Below are 14,724 nucleotides of genomic sequence, written 5' to 3'. Positions count from 1 at the left end.
ACACCGGCCTTTGAAAGAACGGCCGTTTTACACAAGTGCCGCGACACCGCCACAAGGGTGATAGTAGAAGCTCAAGCAATATCAATATCCTCAGGTAAATGTGCCAGCAAGCCATCCGTACACCTTAGCAAAAAAAAAGCTAATCTTTCTAAGCGCCCATGAGCATGCCAATGGCTGGAGGGAAGGTTATGGACCAACGAGATAACTATGCCACTGGAAGTGAGTTATTGTTTTTCTGTGTGGTCACGGAACTGGGCCTACATAAGCCAGTTCAAGGCAATAAACCATGTTGTCAGTCAGTGCCTGTGTTTGTGTAGTCTTTCTTGTCCGTGCCCGACCGCGCTATTGTTGTCAAGATGTTTCCTTCGCGTGTCGCGTTCAGAACGCCGTTTGGAATCCGCGTGCATCGGAAATTCGGCCGGTAAGTCGCCGAGCGCTAGAGCCGCACGAAACTACGTCGTGAACGAATGCCAATTTGATTGGGAAGCTGTGCTTGTTAGCGCTGCTCGAGGCGGCCGAGAAAACAGGCGCAGCGACGAAACTTGGTCGCGTGTTTAGTTCCCCTCGATTCCGGTACATAAGCTCGGATAGCAGTCAATGACAGCAGCGCTTCCGTGAAACCGGAGAGCCGCATGTAGTTCAGGCGCATTCGCGGGGAAGTGATCGGTGACTCGGCGCCACTCGACAGCTGCGGCGCGTCTGCGGTGCTCCTTGCATAACTGTGGACTGCGTATCTGCACGGAGCCGTTGATTTCCGAGCTGTATTACACACCTGACTTTGATATAACGCTTCATACTTTAATCTTAGGTTGACCTGCAAAATTCTTGGATGAAGTGCATCCTAAAAAAACCCAGGACGGCCGCCAATGATTGCATAGATATGTTGAATGAAAGGATGTGACCTCGTGCTTTTTTTGGTCTTGAATTCCTGGGACACGCGGTTCGTTTTTCGATGGAGTTGTGGCACTGCCTGCTCTTCGTCGTCTTCTACGTGGCACCCATCCCGTGGTTCTGCCTCGACCAAAACCGTCTCTTGCGTGTCTGCAGCTGGCGTAGCGCGACCGCTTTGTCCCACGCAGTGTTGTAGGCGTTACCGAAAAAACGTAACTAAATACGTTACTCGTTACACTAAAAAAAAAAAATAACGCGTTACCGCCCTACGTTACCTGCAAAAAAGGCAACGCGTTTCCGTTACCGAAAAAAAGTATCGCACGTTACTTTGCCGTTACTCTACGACCATAAATTTTAATCAGTGTGTCTTCTCTGTAAGAACTCAAGATAACAATTTTATAAAGCTCATACTTCATATGATTCCAACTTCACAAAGAAAACAGCTGAACTCAACAAATTTACAGGAATTCTGGTGTGCTTCTGCTTACGAAATTACGCGGAAATCGTCTAGCAATAAAGAAATGCTTAAATGTCATAGTTCCGGAAAAAAGAGATTTGCGCACCAAAACAATTTTTTTTTACTTGAACCTGCATAATTATCGCAAAATGCGAGTGTTTACGTCTAGGTGTTCAAGGTCAGCTTCGCTCGCAATAACCAGAAACGTAGCCTCAGTTGCAGATAGAAACAGCCGGTCGACTGCAATCCCGTTTTCTGTGCTTTTCCATTGTACTCTTTCGACGACTCTCTTGGGGCCATCTTGAAGTGAACTGGCGACATTCCTGAGTTTGCTCAGAAGAGGGAACTGCTTTCACAAAGAATGCGAGAGTGTCGCCTGTGAAAGAGACCTTTTGATTGGAAAACAAGCTTACGCAGAAACTGATTATACCCCTGTCAGACGAGCAAGTTTAGTGACACTCGCAACGAGTGACACTCGCATCGTGTCAACGATGAACTTTATACCCCTGTCAGACGAGCAAGTTTAGTGTCATTTTCAACGAGTGACACTCGCCTGTAGTGTCATTCGCATCGTGTCACACGATGAACTTTAATGACACTCGCTGCTGAACGCACTCGGCAAGAAGTGAGTTTGGGGAACTCACTTCACTTTTCCCGAGGGGCGAAGTGTATAGCCTCGGTAGCAGCGTTTCGAAATTAGAATACAACGTCGGCAATAAAGATGGCGTTTTATTGAACGCAGCTAATTTTGTTTGCCCTCTTGATCATGTAAACGTATTTGCGTTGCCATTAAATATATATGCTGCACATATTCCGACATTCTTGTTTTCAGCTGCAATAATTTTTTAGGCAGCCGCAGCGGTATGGCTATGGCGGCTAGCATGGCGACCGTAGCAACCATCTGCAACCGTTTCGGTGTGACGGTGCAACAGTGCAGTGTTTGCAATCCAACGAGGTTCTTTGTCAGTGCAGTGCGTGTGTGCAACATGGAGTTCTGCGCAGCGGCTGATGCAAGAAGACAGCGGGCGTCAGCTGCGCAGAAACGTCGCCATGATGGGTCGCCATGATGCTTCAAAAAGTGAAGCTCTGCTCCTGGCTTGTCTCGTCTTGCGAAGCCTATTTTGTAATCGCCAATATTGCACAAAGCTTCTTGATAATCATAAAAAATTGCTTGCAGTTTGGAATCTACTGTACACTAAAGCTTTGAAGCGCGGAAAGTAATATTTTTTGTGCCTTACTTTAAAAGCCATCGTCACCACCATCAATTCCGAATGACACTTTATTTTTCCGTGTAGCAGCACGCCCCGAAAGTGTCACTCGTTCTGGAGAAGTGCACTTCGTGAAAGTGTCACTAAACTTGCCCGTGTGACAGGGGTATTAATGACACTCGCTGCTGAACGCACTCGGCAAGAAGTGAGTTTGGGGAACTCACTTCACTTTTCCCGAGAGGCGAAGTGTATAGCCTCGGTAGCAGCGTTTCGAAATTAGAATAAAACGTCGGCAATAAAAATGGCGTTTTATTGAACGTAACTAATTTTTTTTGCCCTCTTGTTCATGTAAACTTATTTGCGTTGCCATTAAAAATATATACTGCACATATTCCGACATTCTTGTTTTCAGCTGCTATATTTTTTTAGGCAGCCGCAGCGGTATGGCTATGGCGGCTAGCATGGCGACCGTAGCAACCACATGCAACCGTTTCGGTGGGACATTTCTAGGGACCCTTGTGACGGTGCAACACTGCAGTGTTTGCAATCCAAGCAGGTTCTTTGTTAGTGCAGTGTGTGTGTGTGTGTGTGCAACATGGAGTTCTGCGCAGCGGCTGATACAAGAAGAGAGCGGGCGTCTTGGTCCGAATCCGAGACGTACGCCTTGATAAGGCTATGGGAGGATAGCCTGGGCGACCTCCGGCGCACGAAGCGCAATGCAAAAGTCTACGCAGCCATCGCGGAAAAGCTGCAAGCAGCCGGCATCATGAAGGGCACCAAGGAAGTGAAAAAAAAAAATTGAAAACATGCGCAATAAATATAGGTGAGTTATATGTTTGGGGCGCTCTCGTAAATTGGCATTTGCATCGCTTCCGTGTACGCTTTGTGTGGTTTTGAGCTAGGTTGTCCGCGTGCTCAATGATGCCGTACAATGACGGCCTGTGGGGCAAGTTGGTGCATGACTGAAAAAAATACTGCGGTGCAACGGCGACAACGCATGCAACACTCCCACATGTGCTGTCCTTTTCTTGTGTTGTCGTCGTTGCGCCGCAATATTTTCCGTAATGACACCTAGCACGCTGCAAGTGCAAACTAAAGACTATTGTCAGTTATTTTCTGTATTCTGCTATGCTCCTATTCACTCTCGGGCATATTCAACATCGATTGCGGCTTTGAATTGATACAGTGTCCAGTGAGAGCTGCAAATACAAGTGCTTCAGGCCTGCTATTTACGCACAACTCATTTAAATTATACACCTGTATACGCCTTTGTAACTTGCTCGCCGCGTGGAACTTTTGGACACTCGGTGCTCATGTTTGTCTCATGCAAAGGTTCCTTAATTCCCTTGTTTGCCCATTACGTTGCACCGTGCCCATTTCCTCATTTCAGACTTTAATAGTCATTGAAGGACAGGCCATGCATTACCTCGCGACATTTTCATATTTTTGAAACACTTTATTTATAGTAAAGGTCATGAGGTCAAGCAGTGTTGATCACAGCTTATGCATTTGTCTTTGCAGATTTCTCAGTCGTGGGAGGACGACTGGGTCTGGGGGCATCACCTGGCGCTATTACTGGGACCTGCACCGGTTCCTGGGCTCCCTACCAGTTAATGACTGCAGCTTGATGGAGGAATCAAGCTGCAATGAGAATGAAACCGCTGAACAGGTGTGTAGTCATGGAGACTGTTTTTGTTTCTAGTAAGTGAACAAAACGGTTTATGAGATTGATTTTACTGAATGCAGCACATACTTGAAGCAACAGGGAACAGCATGCAGTACTGAAAAAATCCCATTATGCCGCATTTTGCATTGTCTTGAATTTTTTCAAACTACAGTACCCTGCAAGTGCATGTAGAATCATCCCTGCTACTTTAACGCAGAACATATGTATCCTTTCAGATTTTCTCCAGCATGCTGGATGGAAATGAAAGGGGGTCTGAGGGACCAGACGTGACACAGCCTGAAACTGAAGATGTTGCTCTCACAGGAGTGGTAGCAGATGACGCCCCTGAGCCCTTCTCAGGGGCATCATCTGCTACCACTGCTGTGACAGCAACATCTTCAGTTCCAGGCTGTGTCACGTCTGGTCCCTCAGAGGCGGCGAGCTCGCCGAATCCACCTAGGAGGCAGCGGCCAGCTACAACAAAGGGGCTGGCAGCACAAACAGCGATCCTGCAGCAGCTGCTTGAGGAGCAACGGCAGCCACGTTGTGCCACGGAGCAGGAAAGAGCGAAAGACAGGATACTCAAGGAACGCCAGCTGGCTCTCCAGGAACGCGCTGCCAGTCGGGAAGACAGGCTCATTGATGTTCTCGAAAAACTTTTGAAAAAATAAATGTATGAAGAATTGGATAAAACATCGCAACGGAAGACGAGACAAGAGAAAGACAAGCACAAAGCTGTCCTTCTCTTTCCTCGTCTTCGGTTGCGCTGTTTTATCCAATTCTTCAAACATGTACCAACCAGCCCGTATTTTGCCTCTTCTGAAATAAATGTAGCCAGCTGTAAGGGGTACAGCATTCGAGATGTTTATTCCACTGCTGAACTCGCAGTTTCACGCCACTATAGCCGGATACCACTCAAGAACGAATTGTCTTTTCCCCGTCATTGGACCCCCTTCCAGCTAATGGCGTCGGCCAATTCTCATGACCCAGCTAGCATGTCAAAGCAGGAAGTGGCACATGAAAGGGTTTAGTCCTTTCCCTGCACGGTCTAAAATAGTACCCTCTGTGCATTGTCATGGTAGCAGCGTCACGAGAATCGGCCGATGCCACTGGAAGGGGGTCCTCCTTTGATGGGGAAAAGCCGCCTTGTTCTCGAGTTCTATCCGACAATACATTTCTAGATAGAAAACAATACTGCACATCAGTGAAACAATGAATGAAGAGATGAATTTCAGGAGTATTTTTATGGAATGTAGAAAACTGACAAAAAGAACATGAAAAAGTGCCTTTATACAAAGCTGTGCATGGCAGTAGGCACAGCATGCCAGAAGCACGGGAGGCACATGGGTACTACTGCCTAGTAGTGCTACTCTGAAGGGAAGCAGTCTCTAATCAGTGGCATGATTATCCACTGAATAATCAGTGGCTATGATTATCCACCTTTTTACGGAGCCTGATGTAGGAAGGGCTCTCAGCAAGTCCATGCCGACTTGTTGAAACGCTTGCGAAGGTGGCTCAATGGGCTTGAGGAATCCGGCTGGCTTCACGGGCGGGATCTTACGGCACTGGCAATCCCGGCAAGTGCGGACGTAGTGTGCAACGTCATGACCCAGGCGAGGCCTGTAGTACTTCTCTTGAATTCTGGCTAGTGTTCTAGTAACCCCAAGGTGGCTAGAAGCGGGTTCGTCATGGCAGGCATGAAGAATTTCATTGCGTAGAGACACGGGGACGACCAGCAAGTACGGCCTAGTGTTGGCAGCGAATAACGTCGTTTGCGAGCATTTCTTTCACCTGTGCGCTAATAGCCTCACGTTCTTTGGTAGACACTCTATAAGGTGACTGTCGGAGTGGCGGAACATTTTCATCTGTAATAATGCGATGTTTCGCAAGATGCGTCCGCCCGATGCGTGGCGAGGACGTGAAGGCACCATGGTAGCGATTGAGCAGTTCCCGCACTTTGTCTCACTGCTCGAGCGGCAGGGTTAGGTTAATGTCATACTTAACACCAGCAAGTCCATCGGGCTCAGAGTCTCTTAATTTCCTCTGTTGGGGTCGCCACCTATGAACTTAATAGTGGCGCCCTCTAAGCTGAAGCGCAGCTAGGGGGTTTGTAATAAATCACTTTGTGCTTGGTCCTGGAGCGGAGTGGTCGCCTGGCTCTCTTTTTCTTTCTCACTGCCTCCCGGCACGACAGCACGGGAACACCCACGCAACATAGTGTCAGAAGTGACAGCAGCATGAAAAACCAGTTTTAAAAGCAGCTCTCAACGACCGTCAACGGCAAAAGATGCTCCCGGAAAGCGCCCAGCAGGCCCAGTGGCTAGGCCTCACTCTGCAGCCGCCAGACGCGTTCGACTTCTGCAACCCTGCAAGTTGGTCTTCATGGAAGTCTCATGGAAGTTTGCCGCTCCAGGAAGTCGAGGCAGGCCAAACTCAATGCTATCCAAATGCATGCTCTCGAGGTGCCAGCTAAAGCCAAGTATGTGGATATCACAGTCGACAACTACACAACTCAGTCCAAAGCAGACTCAGGTGCCGAGGTTTCCGCAGCTCCAAGTGACTACCTTGGAGTCCCGGCTGAGCTCGCCAAGGTAGACGCTATTTTGACAGGGCCCGGTGGCCAACCTCTGCGTCTACGGGGCTCATATTTGGCACAGCTATCTTGGCAAGGGAAGACCAGCTCCCAGCGTCTTTACGTCATTGAGGCACTTTCAGTACTTTTACTAGGTCTACCAGCCATCCAAGCTCTTGAAGTTGTGAAATTTTTGGGTACTGTCAACACTCCTCAGCCAAAGCTTCATGCGGAACTGTTACGTGGCCTCGGCACGCTCAGAGATGAGTACACCATTCGCTTGAAACAAGATGTTGTGCCGTTCTCACTCAGTGCACCTCGACGGTTACCAATCCCGCTGCGTGAAGTTGTTCGCCAAGAACTTGAAAAACTGGAAAGCGACGGCGTCATTCGCCGTATTGATAAACCAAAAAAGGATGGAAAGTATCGTTTGTGTGTGTATCAGACTTTGACTCGACTTTGATCAGTTCTGACTCGACTAAACAAAGTGGTTCTCAGGGAAAGACATTTTTCCTACTGTTGAACAAGTTCTTGGGCTCATCGGTGACGCAGCCTTTTATCGAAGCTCGATGCAACTGCAGGCTTCCACCAAGCCAAGTTGTCAGCAGACTCGCAAGAATTGACAACTTTGATCACACCTTTCGGTCGCTATTGTTTTTGCGACTGCCCTTCGGCATCACTTCCGCCCCGGAGTATTTTCAAAAGCAAATGGCAAGAATCCTTGAAGGTCAGGAGGGTGTTGTCAACATGATTGACGATATTATTGTTTTTGGACGTACCAAGCATGAACACGATGCAAGACTTGAACAAGTGTTCACTCGTCTTGCAACTGCAGGTGTCACCTTGAACAAAGACAAGTCTTGTTTTGGGGACTCCGAGGTCTCCTTCCTAGGTGTCGTCGTCTCAGCACAAGGCATCAAGCCAGACCCAGGCAAGATCGATGCAGTGTATGCAATGCCACCTCCCACAGACGTTGCAGGTATCAGACATTTACTCGGGATGGTAAATCATCTTGCCAGGTTCTTGCCTCATATTTCGGAAATCACTGCTCCGATACGCACCCTTCTCAATAAGAATGCTAGTTGGACTTGGCAGCATGAACAGGAAGCTGCATTCAAAAAAGTCAAGGAACTTCTGACTTCTGAACGCTGCCTGGCCAAGTACCACCCATCGTATGCCACAACAGTCTCTGCCGACGCCAGCTCTTTTCGACTCGGAGCAGTCCTGCTACAAGCACAACCGACTGGTGAGCAGAGGCCAGTAGCCTTTGCCTCAAGGGCAATGATGACTACAGAACAAAGGTGCAGTCAAACAGAAAAAGAGGCCTTGGCTCACCCGTCGGCCATCCAGAAGTTCGACGAGTTCATCAGGGGCATCACCTTTACCGTAGAAACTGATCACCTTCCTCTCGTGTCATTGTTTGGCAAAATGAAACTTGCCGTGCTTCCTCCGAGGGTGCAAAGACTCAGGCTTAAGACAAATGCCTTACCAGTTTCAGATCATGTACGTGGCCGGAAAACTGTTGGCTACAGCGGATGCATTGTCTCGCATCCCTCCCAAAGTGCATCCAGTAGACACAGTGGAACTTTTTGCTACCGAAGTCGTGGCTTCTGCTCCAGATGTGCTTCCTCTGAACATGCAGGATATCAGGTATGCCCAAAGTTGTGATGGAGAATGCACCACGCTCATCTCTTTCTGCCAGCATGGCTGGCCAAAGAAGTCGAAGATACCTCTTCACGTCTCAAAGTATGAATCAGTGAAGGATGAACTTTCTGTTTGTGATGGTCTTCTCCTCAAAGGCACTCGCCTCTTGATCCCCGCAGCAATGAGGCCAGCAGTCTTGACGCTTCTGCATGAAGGACATCAGGGCATCGGCCGCACCAGGGCCCTCGCTCGTGAATCTGTGTGGTGGCCTGGCATAACAGCGGAGATAACCTCCCTCGTGACCAGCTGTGAAAGGTGCGCCCTTACTCGAGTGAATTCAGTGGAACCACTCCTTCCTACAAATCTCCCTGGTCGTCCCTAGGAAGTTCTGGGCATGGACCTATTTCACCACAATTCTCAAACCTTCTTGATGGTAGTGGACTACTACTCCCGGTTCCCAGAGGTGGTGACATTGAAAAGTACAACAGCTCCGGTGGTCATTGAGGCGCTCAAAAGCCTGTTCGCCCGTCATGGGATACCGCAACAGGTTAAGTCAGACAACGGTCTGCCATTTTCTTCACGTGAATTTACCGTACTCGCCGCATCTTATGGTTTCGACCACATCACCAGTAGCCCCCATTACCCACAGTCTAACGGAGAGGCAGAGCGAATGATCCGGACTGTGAAAGATACCTTCCGTAAGGCAAAAGATCCTCACTTGGCCCTTCTCAGCTATAGGGATACACCAGGTGTGAGTGGCTTCAGCCCGGCTCAGCTCCTAATGGGAAGGCAAAAGGAATGGACTTGGCCATGCCATGCAATGCGAAGGCAGGATTACTGATGGTCGTTAACGGTAAAGGACTGGACACCAAGAGAAGACAGGCGTAGCAGGGTGCGGCAGAAAGTTAGATGGATGGGTGGATGCGATGAAGAAGTTTGCGGGGATAAGCTGTGCGCAGTTCACACATGACTGGGTTAATTGGAGATGCATTGGCGATGCGTCTGTCCTACAGTGGACGTAGGCTCATGATGATTATGCATCCCGTACGACGCCGTGACACTCGAGTGTTTTGGCTTCATTTATAATTTCTCCTGTCTTCTCTTCCTTTGTTTACGTAAGAACGCATCCTTGTGGCAGCTTTTTAAGGATACTTATCCTCTCAAGCTGTATTTTCATCTCTTCTCTGGATGAATAAATGGTTTCCACGTGACGTCATCAATTGCATGCTTGTACGGCAGGGATAGATCTTGTAGCACAGGGTAGGGACAAAAGGCGATTTTAGAAAAACTCTTAGCTCGTCTCATGCCCAGGATTATCATGCCAACATGCTCTCCACGCAACCTTACACGCCAACTATGTCTTTGTGGGTCACGCCCGGTTGAATTATCAGACGAATGAACAAGATCACGGCAGTGGGGACGCGTTGCTGTAAAACATGCATGGTGAATAACTTAAATTCAAGATGCTGTACATTACTCAAGTCACGAGCCTGGGCGAGATCAGCAGAAAATGTGTTTCGTCATTTGAGCTGCGCCAAGGGCCTTTTATTTATTCCGCAATGCTTTTCTTGCAGGTCAGTTCCATCCGGACGGGGCTGCCACCATGCTAAAGCGGAAGCGCCCAGATGAAAGCGCTGCCGTCAAAACTGACCAAGCGGAGGTTGTGGCGCCCAAAAAGGTTCCGCAGTCCGAAGAGGTTCCTGTGGAGGTGCCAGTTCCCGAGGAGGCTGGTGTTCCCGAAAACAAAGAAGTGCCCGAAGACGAGCAGGCGCCCGCCGATGTGGAGGTTCCTGCCGAAGCCGAGGCATCCCCAGGCGTCGCGAAACCCACAGGCGTCGAGGAGCGGGTAAACAAGGAAGCGCCCGAAAGCGTGGAGCTGCCCGAAGACTTTGAGGCGCCCAAGGCCCCGTCGCTGCCACTTGAAGAGATGGAAGGAGTCTGCAGCCGGTACGCCGGTCTAAAAGTCGACCATCGTCGACCATGTACGAGCCGGGAAGGCCATCTGTGCCACATCGTAGCCAATACTAAAGCTTGGAACAGCTTTTTCTGGGCCGTCGGGCTGGAGCTACAAGAGGACGCTGCCTCCCAGCTCATCCTCGTTCCGGCGAGTCACGGCGCATGCACGAGAAACCCCGGCATGACGGAAGAGAAGCACCGGGCCGCGACACTTCTGTACTATCTGCTGACTAAGCACCACTGCGTTGCGGGAGTCACCATCAACGACAAAATCATCGCCGGCCATGAAGATATCGTGTGCCTCGCAGTTCGCGACGCGCTGGAGCTGAAGAGGCTTTCGTTGGACTTGAGGTCGCCGAGAGTTGTTGTCTCCGACGCCCTTGCAGAGACTATAATTTCCCTGACACGACTGACACCGCTCGACCTGTCCGTGGACTTGCGCACGCACTTGATTGCCGATCTTGCGCCACTCCTCGCGCAAACAACTACCTTGAAGACGCTTATAGCTTTGGAGGTCCGTGTGCACCCTAAGGCCTCCATAACCTTCCTATCAGGGCTCCTCCAAAATAGGAGCATCCGAGACCTGTCACTCTCGTGAAGGATTCTTAACGGCGGCGGTATACCCTACGGCCCTGGCAACCCGCATATCCTTTTTCGAACGTTCCTGCAGCAGAGTTCGTCCCTAAGATCGCTGTTTATAAAAGAGGCTAGGTATGGTCCAAACATAGACGTCTTGACTATCTGCGATGCCCTGGCTACTCGCAAGGGGCTGGTTAGACTTAAACTAGAGGTTGACACACTCAGGATGGAGTACGCCACGGCAATAAAGCAGCTTCTGCTCACCAACAAGACGCTCAGGCAATTCAGCTTCACGTGCACCTGCCCTGACGATAACGACGAAGTAATTGAAGGAATTTTTAGGCACCCATCCCGAAGATGCCACATTCTGGACTACGCTGACGATGACTACGTAATGCCCTGGATCTCTGCTGTGCTCGAGAATGACACCTCCATCACGGAGCTGACATTCTCAATGTGCGGCTTTAGCCTCTTTGAGTGCCAGCAGTTTTGTCGAGCGGTGACCGCGAACAAGTCGCTGAAGAAGATGATCCTTGAAGACCTCGGTCGCCATAGATGGGAAATCTGCAGAATGCTCTCTGAATGCGGCCTGCAAGACAGAGTGGTTGCCAGTGGCCACTGCATCGTGTACTACCCGGACATAGGCATTCGTCCGGTGGGCTGCCCCTCGTTCGCCGTTCCCCTCGCCCGGCTCCAGACTGCTGTGGAAGGAGCGACCACGTCTGTTAACCTGACGCACATCACGCTACGAGTGTACTCGATTTTGTGCTTTAACGATGCGACAGAGCCAGCCTCAACGCCCATTGTTCAGATGATCCAGAGCGCGATTAGCATCACTCACCTGGCGCTGTCTCTGGAATCTGAGTGCTGTGCCCGGTGCTGGAATGCGTGCGGACCCGTTATATGCGAAGCCGTGTGCCAAAATCCGAGCATCCGCAGCATGACCTTCATTTTCTCTAGGCAGAATTCCTGTGACATGGCACCGCTGGCGAGCCTCCTGCATCGAAGTCGAGCCCTGCGTAGTTTCACATTACACGCTCCCAGTCGCGAAGCTTTCACTTCGTTCATCACGGAGCTCTCAAAGCCGGAGCTTGCGGATAACTACTCTCTGCAGGGCCTAAGCTGTTTTTATAATGCTGATGAGTTGATGGGAGAGCGGCTAACCATCCATGACGTCCTACACAGGAACCGAGCATTGGTAAAGCGGGCTGTTCGCTTCGTCACCGGCGCCCGTCTGAAGTACACTGCGGAGGCCTTCGAGAAGATCTCCACCTCTCCGACCTTGGTAGACGAGCTTCAGGCGACGGCGTTCGTCGACGAATCTCAAGCTAAGAAGCTGATTGCTCGGTGCGTGGTCGGACTGCAAGACTTCACAGAGTTCATGCGCCTCGCAGGCGTAGTGCGTGACGGCATAGAGTGCACCGCCAGGGATGACGGGCAGACGCAACTGGGCGACCTGCCCGAACCCTGTCTACGTCACATACGGCAGTTCTTGCTCTTGAGCGACGTGGTTTTTTCACCGGAGTAGGATGATGGCGTACTAAATGTTGTTCCTTTGTTCCTGTAAAAATGTGTGTTGCGTCTACCCATTGTCTAAAATATCATAATCACTTCGTTCTGCCATGTGCTTCCATTTTTATTCCTTAAGAGCGAAAGCTGTTTTAGTTATTTTAGCCATATAGGCATGCATTCTGCCATGGTATCACAGCGTCAGCCGTAAGGCCTTAATTACTGAGCGAACTTAATGCACATAACGTTTTAAGTGATTAAATTTATTTTCATAATTTAAACTCAATTCATTGGTCACAACCTGCCCTAGTTGGTAGGTATAAATTTAAGAGTAGGGAATTCCGCTCTCCGTGCTAGGGGAGATGGAAGGGCTGACGAGAAGATTGAGACAGGGTGGAACGCGGCGGGGGGCCAGGTCAGATTTCCCTGATTCGCATCAGCGCGCCGAGGCTTTCTCTTACGGCTGACGATGTAGAATCAACGGCCAAATGGAGTAAGCAATTGCTAAGCCAAAGCTGTAACAGCTTTGAATGATTAATGCGCTTTGCCGTCTGTCTGAGTTGTACAATTTTTTGCGGGGCCAGATACTATAAAGGAACCGGCGTCATGCCTGCTGTGATAATGATCATAAAGTGGTGCTTATATATACCCCACGCACTCGGTGTTCTTTTCGTTAGTTGCTCTCTCCCCACGCGCATAATAGTAAGTAGCTGCCCAAGCATATACCCTTCTGAAGTAAGTAGCTGTTCTGAATAATATATTTCAGCACCAATTAGAGCGCTGCTCGATCTTTTTGACATTTTTTAACCGCTGGCTTCAGGGGCATGAAAAGAGTTCGCAAGGCACGATTCATCCATCTTTCAAGCAGGCACTTCAGGCACTTTTGATCTCGAGGGCAGTGTGACGTTCCGTGCGTGAAATACCAGGGCCCATACCTGAGAACATTCTTCTGGAGGGTGAGCGAGTGTGACATTCCGTGCGTGAAATACCAGGGCCCATACCTTCGGCGGAATTTTCTTTGTGCTCAACCGTCCTACTCCCTTGTCTCCCCTTAAACGGTCCGCGTTCGGCGGCGCCGCCTAGACGGAGCCCCCAGCGGCGCCAAGCCACTGAAGGGGTACAATGGTGCAAAGGCGCCGGCCGGAGGGAAAGCCAGCCCAATTAGGCATGCCTGGCCGTACAAGGACAAGAGAAGAAAGCTGCCGGCGGGAGACAAACTACATTCCAACGACGGATGTCGGGGATGCCGCAGGGCGCCGCCGTGGAAAGGAGGAAGAAAAAAAAAACATTCCAGTCGGGAAGACGGGGGATCGGGCGTGGCCGGCGGAGCAGATATAGCTGGCGAGTGCGGACGAAAGGCACGCAGAGGACGAGTTCGTTCACGAAAAAGGGTCCTTCAGCGCCGAAGCCGGACGGCGCGCAGCTTCTGCCAGCCACCGACGGATCGCAACTCCGGAGACCATCCATCGCCCCCATGACGGCGTCGCCACGTAAGCTCGGACACCCCAGCCTCTGATGTACCATGTATAATTATTGATTACATCATTTTTGTTTAAACTGAGCCATACGGTGTCTTCTTGCCTCTCCGTCCCGTGTGGACCTGCGCATTATGTGGGGTCGTCACACTGGTGTCAGAAGTGGGGTCTAAAAAGCAAATGTCCTCTGAATGCTGCGACATTCATGACTTCAAAATTGTAATGAAAGGGGAATCACGGGACTGATTGTGGGACTTTGACCCCCATTTGAGAGGCTTGAGGCACCGGAGGGCTGGAGCGGAAAAAAATGTCTGTAACTGACGGAGCTCCCACTCCACAGCCGTCGCTCGGAGCAAGCATGCTGGCATTAGGAAGCGTCATTCCGACGTTTTCGGGGGATAAGACAGGGATTCCAATCGGCGATTTCTTTTCCATGCTAGAAGAGATTGGGAAAATGGGGGGATGGTCCGATGCTCAAATGCTGGGAATGGCGAGGTGTAAGATGGCAGGAGCTGCTCATGATTTTGCTTGGCGAGACGAAAAAATAAAATCCACAAAATCATTTGCGGAATTTAAGAAGCTCGCGTTCGAGCATTTCGACACTGAACCACGTCATGTGCGGGTACAGAGGTTCCGTGACGCCGGACAGATGGTAGGGGAGGACGTGCGAACGTTTGCGTCGCGGCTTCAGCGCCTAGCGCGCGATACGCTGAGTAGGGAGGAGGAAGGAGACCAGCTAAACAAGAAATACGCGGAGGAACTAGTTA

The sequence above is a fragment of the Amblyomma mixtum genome, chromosome 9, assembly GCF_055824585.1.
Source record: "Amblyomma mixtum isolate Tamu chromosome 9, ASM5582458v1, whole genome shotgun sequence".
Taxonomy (NCBI): domain Eukaryota; kingdom Metazoa; phylum Arthropoda; class Arachnida; order Ixodida; family Ixodidae; genus Amblyomma; species Amblyomma mixtum.
This window is presented reverse-complemented; position numbering follows the sequence as displayed.